Genomic DNA, 10742 nt, shown 5'->3' with positions numbered 1-10742 from the left:
CAAACAGTGAAATTTGTCCTTCTTGTAAGCCAAAGTAAAGTTTTTGGTGTTTCAGCCAGTTAACAGACATTGTGCAGCAACAGGTGGGGGAGGGACAGTGTTGTTGCTCTAGCACCTCAAAATAAAGTTAAACTTAAGGAGGGATATGACCAAATTTAGTGGTTTTTAAAATCATATTTTTTTTTAAAAACCTTGATTCAAGAAACCAGCCCATACCCACTGAGAGCACAACAGAGTTAACGATCTGCTTGGTTTTGTCACATATAGTACAGCAAGATAACAATTACTTCATGCATTTCTAACTTATGGGACCTAAAAGGGTTCACCTCAAAATAAGTTTCCCTTCAGGTTAAAATTGTGTACTATCAGTACTCATTAAAATCTCTTGAATCTGTGGGGATGTTATGGATGTACAAATGTAAGATGTTTTGAAACCGCATCTTTTTAAATCCTCGATGTACCTTGGCATTGATTACCAGCCAATACCTATACTTAAATACTTCCATTACGTATTATTTTACAGTTGCCAGAATGGTTGGTGAGGGCGTCGGGATTTGGTATAAAGGGGCAGACAATAAATCTTACTAAGAAAACAGAAGCTGTTTGTCCGGGCCATTTTAGTTACAACTTTTATTTAAAAAAAATCTAAAAGACTTTAGAAAAATCTTTCAGACCAACCGTTTCCAGTTTTAGATCAGTTCATATTGATCAGTTCATATTACCAAAAATATGTTAAATGCCAGAATAATTAGAAATTGTATTATTACTTTCATCAAATTCTAGTTTATATACACTAATAATATAATAAATACCTTTATACACAGCTTTAATAAATTAAAGGAACACTTGGTAAACACATCAGATCTCAATTGGAAAAAATATCATGCTGGATATCCTTTTGATAAGGAGTGGGTAATGTTTTAGGAACCAAAGGATGCCACATCATTTGATGATAATGAAAATGATCAACCCAGAGAGGGTTCAATCCGAGGTCACCAAGAAATGTAAACTGGGCATGGTCCCTGAGATGACAGACTGTGTCCTAAGGTATTTCCTCCCAGATCCTGTCTAGGGCATCACTGAACTCCTGGACAGTCTGAGGTTTAACCTAGTGGCATTGGATGGACCATAACATGATGTTCCACAGATGTTTTGTTGGATTTAGGTCTGGAGAGCATGAATGCCAGTCAATGGTATCAATTCCTTTATCCTCCAGGAACTCCCTACATACTCTTGTCACATGAGGCTGGGGATTATCATGCACCAGGAGGAACCACGGACCAACTGCACTAGAGAAGGGTCTAACAATGGGTCTAAGGATTTCATTCTGATACCTAATGGCAGTCAGGGTGCCATCGTCAATCCTTTACAGCTCTGTGCATCCCTCCATGGATATGCCTTCCCAGACCAACACTGACCCACCACCAAACCCATCATGCTGAACAATGTTGCAGCCAGTATAACATTCACCGCAGTTTCACCAGACCCTTTCACGTCTGTGCTCAGGGTAAACCTGCTGTCATCCTTTAAAAGAACAGGGCATCAGTGCTGAACCTGCCAATTAGTGTTCTCTGCCAAATTTCAGTTGAACTCCACAGTACCAGGCAGGGGGGACAGGACCTACTAGAGGACATTGAGGCCACAAGTTTCTAATGGTTTTGGTGTCTACTGGTTTGGTCAGAGACATTTAGGCCAGTGGCCCACTGTAGGTCACTTTGAAGGGCTCTTGCAGTACCTATCCTGTTCCTCCTTGCACAAAGAAGCAGATACTGGTCCTACTGATGGGTTAAGGACCTATGACATCCCTGTCCACCTCCCCAAGAGCAACTGCCTGTCTACTGGAATCTCCTCCGTGCTCTTGAGACTGTGCTGGGAGACACAGCAAACAGGCAATGACACGTATATGTGCCATTCTGGTGTAGTTGGACTGCCTGTGCAACCTCTGTAGGGTGAAACGAGTCCTTTACTGGTGTGGGCTGAATCGCCACTCAGCAAGGAAGAAGACGTTATTTTAGGAAACATTTCCTGTGGACTGATAAATCTAAAATTGTGTTTGGCCATAATGACATCTAATAAGCCAAAAGCTTCCAAGCCTGAGAACACCATCCCAACTGTGAAGTTAATTGGGTGGCAATGTGGTTGCACTTCATAAAATGGATGGCATCATGAGGAAAGAACATTATGTGAAAACATTTAAGCAACATCACAGATATAGACAATGACCCTAAGCAAATTGCCAAATCAGTTATAAAGTGGCTTAAGGACAACTAAGTCGATGTTTTGAAGAGGCTATCACAAAGATCTGATGTCATTGTCGCAGAAAACTTGTGGGCAGAGCTGAAAAGGTGTGTGTGAGCAAAAAAAAAGAGGTCTTGTGATTTGATGTGAGGACAAATAAATAGTATGTCTTTTAATATAGTGTATGTAAATATTTGTGTGTAGATATCTTGTTTCAGTGGTAGCTGACTAACAGACTAATATAATTACAGACGTCTTCATAACTGAACACCTGTTTCAACATAAGTATGATGAACTTTTCTGCTTCTTTGTATTAAATATTGGTGTAACCATACAGAGGAAAATGTGTGTTTTGTATATCTGTATTTATTCTCCTAAAAATAAGGATGCAGGAGAGATTATGGATAAGAACAAACCAGTTAGGTGGAGCTCGAGAAAAATTTGTTGTCATTTAATTTGCAGCTAAATATGAAAACAATATCATCTGAGCCATATAATCCTCTGAATTTAACCTCAGCTCTTTACTTGTCCCTTCAACTGACAGATCAATGTCTGAAAGGCCTTTTTTGCTCTTTAAAATACACTCAAGTTCCCTGAAAATTACTTAATGAACTCCATAACCATTGAATGTAGAAAGAAGCTGGGGCATACCACTAACATGTGTGGAAGCAACCAAACTGAGAAGTAAACAAATGACATATAGTCCTAGTAAAAGCCACAGCACAGGGGTAAGCTGCATTCTTTCTTCGCCTGGCTCTTGTGGTAGGCTCTGAGGTCCTCTGGTACCCCTGCTGGTATACAGGTGCATCTCAGAAAATGTATATATTTTTAAAAACTTTTTATAGTTTTTGTCACTCATTTCAGAAAGTGAAATTTATTTATATATATTATAATATATGTCCTTTATTATAACATAAGCCTTTACTTCTAGTAATTTAGATGATTATGGTTTATAGATAATGAAAGCATATAAATTGAGCCTTTTAGAAAACATCAATATTGTGAAAAAGTTATATTTTGGAAACTCTAATCAGTTAATTAACTAAAAACCACATGCAAACGTTTCCTGACCCTAAATGGTCTCTCACTCTGGGTCAGTAGGCTAAACAATGATGGGGGAGACTGCTGACTGGACAGTTGTCCAGAAGACTGTCATTGACACCCTCCACAAGGAGGGTTACCCACAAAAGGTTATTGCTAAAGAAGCTAGTTGTTTACAGAGTGTTATGTCCAAGCATTTATAGAACGTTTAGTGGAAGCAAAAAGTGTGGTAGGAAACTTTGAGCCAGCAGGAGGGATAGCTGAAGCCTTGAGAGGATTGGTAAGCAAAATCAATTCACCAATTTGGGGGAGCTGGGGTGGCGAGCGGTGTAGAGGTAGAGCGTATACAGGTCCTTCTCAAAATATTAGCATATTGTGATAAAGTTCATTATTTTCCATAATGTCATGATGAAAATTTAACATTCATATATTTTAGATTCATTGCACACTAACTGAAATATTTTAGGTCTTTTATTGTCTTAATACGGATGATTGTGGCAAACAGCTCATGAAAACCCAAAATTCCTATCTCACAAAATTAGCATATTTCATCCGACAAATAAAAGAAAAGTGTTTTTAATACAAAAAACGTCAACCTTCAAATAATCATGTACAGTTATGCACTCAATACTTGGTTGGGAATCCTTTTGCAGAAATGACTGCTTCAATGCGGCGTGGCATGGAGGCAATCAGCCTGTGGCACTGCTGAGGTCTTATGGAGGCCCAGGATGCTTCGATAGCAGCCTTTAGCTCATCCAGAGTGTTGGGTCTTGAGTCTCTCAACGTTCTCTTCACAATATCCCACAGATTCTCTATGGGGTTCAGGTCAGGAGAGTTGGCAGGCCAATTGGGCACAGTGATACCATGGTCAGTAAACCATTTACCAGTGGTTTTGGCACTGTGAGCAGGTGCCAGGTCGTGCTGAAAAATGAAATCTTCATCTCCATAAAGCTTTTCAGCAGATGGAAGCATGAAGGGCTCCAAAATCTCCTGATAGCTAGCTGCATTGACCCTGCCCTTGATAAAATACAGTGGACCAACACCAGCAGCTGACACGGCACCCCAGACCATCACTGACTGTGGGTACTTGACACTGGACTTCTGGCATTTTGACATTTCCTTCTCCCCAGTCTTCCTCCAGACTCTGGCACCTTGATTTCCGAATGACATGCAGAATTTGCTTTTATTCGAAAAAAGTACTTTGGACCACTGAGCAACAGTCCAGTGCTGCTTCTCTGTAGCCCAGATCACGCGCTTCTGCTGCTGTTTCTGGTTCAAAAGTGGCTTGACCTGGGGAATGCGGCACCTGTAGCCCATTTCCTGCACACGCCTGTGCACGGTGGCTCTGGATGTTTCTATTCCAGACTCAGTCCACTACTTCCGCAGGTCCCCCAAGGTCTGGAATCGGCCCTTCTCCACAATCTTCCTGAGGGTCCGGTCACCTCTTCTCGTTGTGCAGCATTTTCTGCCACACCTTTTCCTTCCCACAGACTTCCCACTGAGGTGCCTTGATACAGCACTCTGGGAACAGCCTATTTGTTCTGAAATTTCTTTCTGTGTCTTACCCTCTTGCTTGAGGGTGTCAATAGTGGCCTTCTGGACAGCAGTCAGTTCGGCAGTCTTACCCATGATTGGGGTTTTGAGTGATGAACCAGGCTGGGAGTTTTAAAGGCCTCAGGAATCTTTTGCAGGTGTTTAGAGTTAACACATTGATTCACATGATTAGGTTCATAGCTCGTTTAGAGACCCTTTTAATGATATGCTAATTTTGTGAGATAGGAATTTTGGGTTTTCATGAGCTGTATGCCAAAATCATCCGTATTAAGACAATAAAAGACCTGAAATATTTCAGTTAGTGTGCAATGAATCTAAAATATATGAATGTTAAATTTTCATCATGACATTATGGAAGATAATGAACTTCATCACAATATGCTAATATTTTGAGAAGGACCTGTACACAGCCATGCATAGAGGCAAAGAATCCTCGACACAGCCGTCCGGGATTCGATTCCCGACTCTGGGACCTTTGCTGCATGTCTTTCCCCCTTCTCTGACCTTGCCCATTTTTCCTGTATATTCTATGAAATAATCAGAATCAGAAAAGCTTTATTGCCAAGTACGTTTTTGGACATACAAGGAATTTGTTTTGGCGTAGTCGGTGCAATACAGTACAAATTAAACAGTATAAACATATCTACAATATAATATAAATATATGTGCACAGTTTTAAGTGAGTGAGAGTAAATGTAGAGCAGTATAAGATGCGAGAGCGGTACAACAGTGCAGATGATCAGTGTGCAAGTATGGCAGTGCAAGTAAAGCAGGAGTCCAAGCTGAGCGGTAATGTAACGCATAGAGCTGCAGGTTACAGGTGTCCTGTCAGCAAAAATGAGGGGGTGTGGGGGAAAGGGAGAGTGTCAGGGTGGTTTCCAGGCTTTATTAACAAGGCTGGTGGCAGATGGGAAAAAACTGTTCTTGTGGCGTGAGGTTTTGGTCCGGATGGACCGCAGCCTCCTGCCAGAGGGGAGAGTCTCAAAGAGTCTGTGACCGGGGTGGGAGGGATCAGCCAGAATCTTCCCTGCCCGCTTCAGGGTCCTGGAGGTGTACAGTTCCTGGAGCGACAGTAGACTGCAGCCAATCACCTTCTCAGCTGACCGAATGACACGCTGCAGCCTGCCCTTATCCTTGGCTGTAGCAGCGGCGTACCAGATGGTGATGGAGGAGGTGAGGATGGACTCAATGATGGCTGTGTAGAAATGCACCATCATAGTCTTTGGCAGGTTAAATTTCTTCAGCTGCCGCAGGAAGAACATCCTCTGCTGGGCTTTCTTGATGAGGGAGCTGATGTTTGGCTCCCACTTGAGGTCCCGGGAGATGATGGTTCCCAGGAAGTGGAAAGATTCCACAGTGTCAATTGTGGAGTCACAGAGGGTGATGGAGGCAGGTGGGACTGGGTTCTGCCTGAAGTCCACAACCATCTCCACTGTCTTTAGAGCGTTGAGCTCAAGGTTGTTCTGGCTGCACCAGTCCAACAGATGGTCCACCTTCCACCTGTACGCGGACTCGTCACCATCAGAGATGAGTCCGATCAGGGTGGTGTCGTCCGCAAACTTCAGAAGCTTGACAGACTGGTGGCTGGAGGTGCAGCTGTTGGTGTACAGGGAGAAGAGCAGAGGAGAGAGAACACAGCCTTGGGGGGAACTGGTGCTGATGGTCAGGGAGTCAGAGCTGGGATGATGGTGTTGAAGGCAGAGCTGAAATCCACAAAGATCCTGGCGTAGGTTCCTGTGGAGTCCAGGTGCCGGAGGATGAAGTGAAGGGCTAGGTTGACTGCATCATCTACAGACCTGTTGGCTCTGTAGGCAAACTGCAGGGGGTCCAGGAGGGGGTCGGTGATGTCTTTTAGGTGTGAGAGCACAAGACACTCAAAGAGGTCAGGGCGACGGGTCTGAAGTCATTAAGCCCTGTGGTCCTTGGCTTCTTGGGAACAGGGACGATGGTGGAGGACTTGAAGCAGGCTGGCACATGACATGTCTCCAGTGAGGTGTTAAAAATGTCTGTGAAGACTGGAGACAGCTGATCAGCGCAGTGCTTCAGGCTGGCTGGTGAGACAGAATCAGGTCCAGCAGCTTTTCGGGGGTTCTGTCTCCTGAAGCTGTCTCCTGAAGCATCTCCATAAAGGCCCCTAATGCCACAAAAATAAAAAAGGATTAAAATAAAGGAATGTGGGGTAGCTTCACAAGGAGTTGACTGAGACTGGTTATTGCTTTAAGACCCACTGTGCACAGAAAAATCCTACACATGGACTACAAGCATCTTAACTGGGCTAAGGAGAAAGGAACTGGACTGTTGCTCGTTGGTCCAAAGTCCTCTTTTCAGATTAAAGTAAAGTTTGCATTATATTTAGAAATCAAGTCTCCAGAGTCTGGAGTTACCACAGTCAGTGATGGTTTGGGGTGCAATGTCATCTCCTGGTGTTGGTCCACTGTGTTTTCTAATGTCCACAGTCAACACAGCCATCTACCAGGATATTTTAGAGCACTCCATGCCTCCTTCTGCTGACAAGCTTTATGGAGATGCTTATTTAATCTTCCTAGCAGTATTTGGCACTTGCCCACACTGCCAAGATACCAAAAGCTGGTCCAGTGACCATGGGGTTACTGTACTCGATCGGCCAGCAAACTGGCCTGACCTGGCGCTGGTGGTGTAGGGGTTAAGTGCACGACTATGTGCAGAGGCTACAGTCCTCAATGTGGCTGTCCTGGGTTTGAGTCCTAGACCTGCTGACCTTTGCCGAATGTCTCCCCCTCTCTTTGCCTTCTTTCCTGCCTACCTACTGTCGGAAAAATGAAAACATATACATATAAGTTTCACTTTCTGAAATGAGTGACAAGAAATCTTGAACTTTTTCATGATATTCGTTTTTTTTTTAGATCTACCTTTCTGTATAATCCTGTAGTATTACTGAACACCTAATAGTGTAAGCAGGATCTTCTTGGCATCAACTGCGACAATGTTCCCTTTATGTCACCATCCCAAGCAATGAAAGCAAAGTCTAATGGAAAACCAGGAAGCCTTTATTTATTAACACTTTGTGAAGATGCTGGCTGAAGTTTGTAAGGGAGTGTCATTATTCACCTTAAAACGAGTCTTGCGCTGACATGGGCTAAAAGGCCACTCAGCATGGAAGAAACAATAACTCCAAAGAAACATAAGAAGTCAGGTTAAAGTTTGCAAATGGAACAAAGAAATACATTTGTGGAGGCGTGTCCTATGATCTGATGAAACTGAAATTCAAGTGGTTGGCATAAATGGCCATCATTAAAGTTGTAGGAATATAAGGAAGCTTGCAAAACTGAGAATACCATACCGACTTGAAGTTTGAGGGTGGTAGTATCATGGTGTGTGTGTGTTTTGCTGCAGGATGGACTTTACAAAATAGACTGTGAAGAAGGAACACATTATGAGAATACTGATACAAAATCTCGGAACAGGAAGATAAAGCCTGGGTGTAAATGGGTCTTCCAAATGCACAACGAAATTGAGTGTACAGCCAAATTAGTTATCAAGTGGCTTAAAGATAACTAAGTCAGTGTCTTAGAGTGACCATTATATATTCCAGTACCAAAAACAAATGTGTGGGCTGAGCTAAAGATTTATGTGTGAACAAGTTGGCCTAACAACCTGACACAGGGTTGAGCTAAAGTTCTGGGTATGAAAGGACACTCAAATGTTTGACCAAAGTATTTCAATTTATAAGGCAATACTGCCAAATACTAAGGGAACTGAAGGGAGTAGTTAAAATATATGTAAAAAACTGTGTCCCACTCATTATTCAGGCATTGTAGAAATATGAAGTGTTTTGGTAATCCCAACTGATCTAATACAATATTTGTTTCATCTGATTTAATGTCGAATAGTAAGAAAAGATGGTTGTATCTTTTTAAATAGTGTATGTAAAAATGTGGTTTCAACATTAGATTTAGGGATATGAAACGAACCTGTTTGTCTCACAAAGGGCCTTGGGATGACAATTGTGTTGAACTGGTGCTGTGCAAACAAACTGAGCAGCACTGGACAGCATGTATTAAGGCATATCCAGGATATACAGGTCCTTCTCAAAATATTAGTATATTGTGATAAAGTTCATTATTTTCCATAATGTAATGATGAAAATTTAACATTCATATATTTTAGATTCATTGCACACTAACTGAAATATTTCAGGTCTTTTATTGTCTTAATACGGATGATTTTGGCATACAGCTCATGAAAACCCAAAATTCCTATCTCACAAAATTAGCATATCATTAAAAGGGTCTCTAAACAAGCTATGAACCTAATCATCTGAATTAACGAGTTAACTCTAAACACCTGCAAAAGATTCCTGAGGCCTTTAAAACTCCCAGCCTGGTTCATCACTCAAAACCCCAATCATGGGTAAGACTGCCGACCTGACTGCTGTCCAGAAGGCCACTATTGACACCCTCAAGCAAGAGGGTAAGACACAGAAAGAAATTTCTGAACGAAAAGGCTGTTCCCAGAGTGCTGTATCAAGGCACCTCAGTGGGAAGTCTGTGGGAAGGAAAAAATGTGGCAGAAAACGCTGCACAACGAGAAGAGGTGACCGGACCCTGAGGAAGATTGTGGAGAAGGGCCGATTCCAGACCTTGGGGGACCTGCAGAAGCAGTGGACTGAGTCTGGAGTAGAAACATCCAGAGCCACCGTGCACAGGCGTGTGCAGGAAATGGGCTACAGGTGCCGCATTCCCCAGACCTGGGCTACAGAGAAGCAGCACTGGACTGTTGTTCAGTGGTCCAAAGTACTTTTTTCAGATTAAAGCAAATTCTGCATGTCATTCGGAAATCAAGGTGCCAGAGTCTGGAGGAAGACTGGGGAGAAGGAAATGAAAAAAAGGCGAAAGAGGGCCAGTGTCAAGTACCCACAGTCAGTGATGGTCTGGGGTGCTGTGTCAGCTGCTGGTGTTGGTCCACTGTGTTTTATCAAGGGCAGGGTCAATGCAGCTAGCTATCAGGAGATTTTGGAGCACTTCATGCTTCCATCTGCTGAAAAGCTTTATGGAGATGAAGATTTCATTTTTCAGCACGACCTGGCACCTGCTCACAGTGCCAAAACCACTGGTAAATGGTTTACTGACCATGGTATCACTGTGCTCAATTGGCCTGCCAGTTCTCCTGACCTGAACCCCATAGAGAATCTGTGGGATATTGTGAAGAGAACATTGAGAGACTCAAGACCCAACACTCTGGATGAGCTAAAGGCCGCTATCGAAGCATCATGGGCTTCCATAAGACCTCAGCAGTGCCACAGGCCGATTGCCTCCATGCCACGCCGCATTGAAGCAGTCATTTCTGCCAAAGGATTCCCGACCAAGTATCGAGTGCATTACTGTACATGATTATTTGAAGGTTGACGTTTTTTGTATTAAAAACAGTTTTCTTTTATTGGTCGGATGAAATATGCTAATTTTGTGAGATAGGAATTTTGGGTTTTCATGAGCTGTATGCCAAAATCATCCGTATTAAGACAAAAAAAGACCTGAAATATTTCAGTTAGTGTGCAATGAATCTAAAATACATGAATGTTAAATTTTCATAATTATATTATGGAAAATAATTAACTTTATCACAATATGCTAATATTTTGAGAAGGACCTGTATGTAGCTCTAGCTTCCTCTGTTTCAGTTTCAACAGCTTAGTCCCTCAAAGCCATCCATCCAAATCAATCTTCTTTGACATCCGAGAAGGCAAACTTCTGTTCTTATAGATGTATTGAGCGTCACACATCTGAAACTAGATTTAATCTCAAAGCAGATGTTGTCTGATGAAGAAGGTGGGGTGAAAACCAAGAGCTCCCCTCTGTCTCAGACTGCAGTGGATGGTGGCAGTGCCTCACTTTTAGCGGGTGATATTCAAAACAAAGTGACGTGTCCTGCAC

Source organism: Girardinichthys multiradiatus, chromosome 2 (genome assembly GCF_021462225.1).
Source record: "Girardinichthys multiradiatus isolate DD_20200921_A chromosome 2, DD_fGirMul_XY1, whole genome shotgun sequence".
Lineage (NCBI taxonomy): Eukaryota > Metazoa > Chordata > Actinopteri > Cyprinodontiformes > Goodeidae > Girardinichthys > Girardinichthys multiradiatus.
This window is presented reverse-complemented; position numbering follows the sequence as displayed.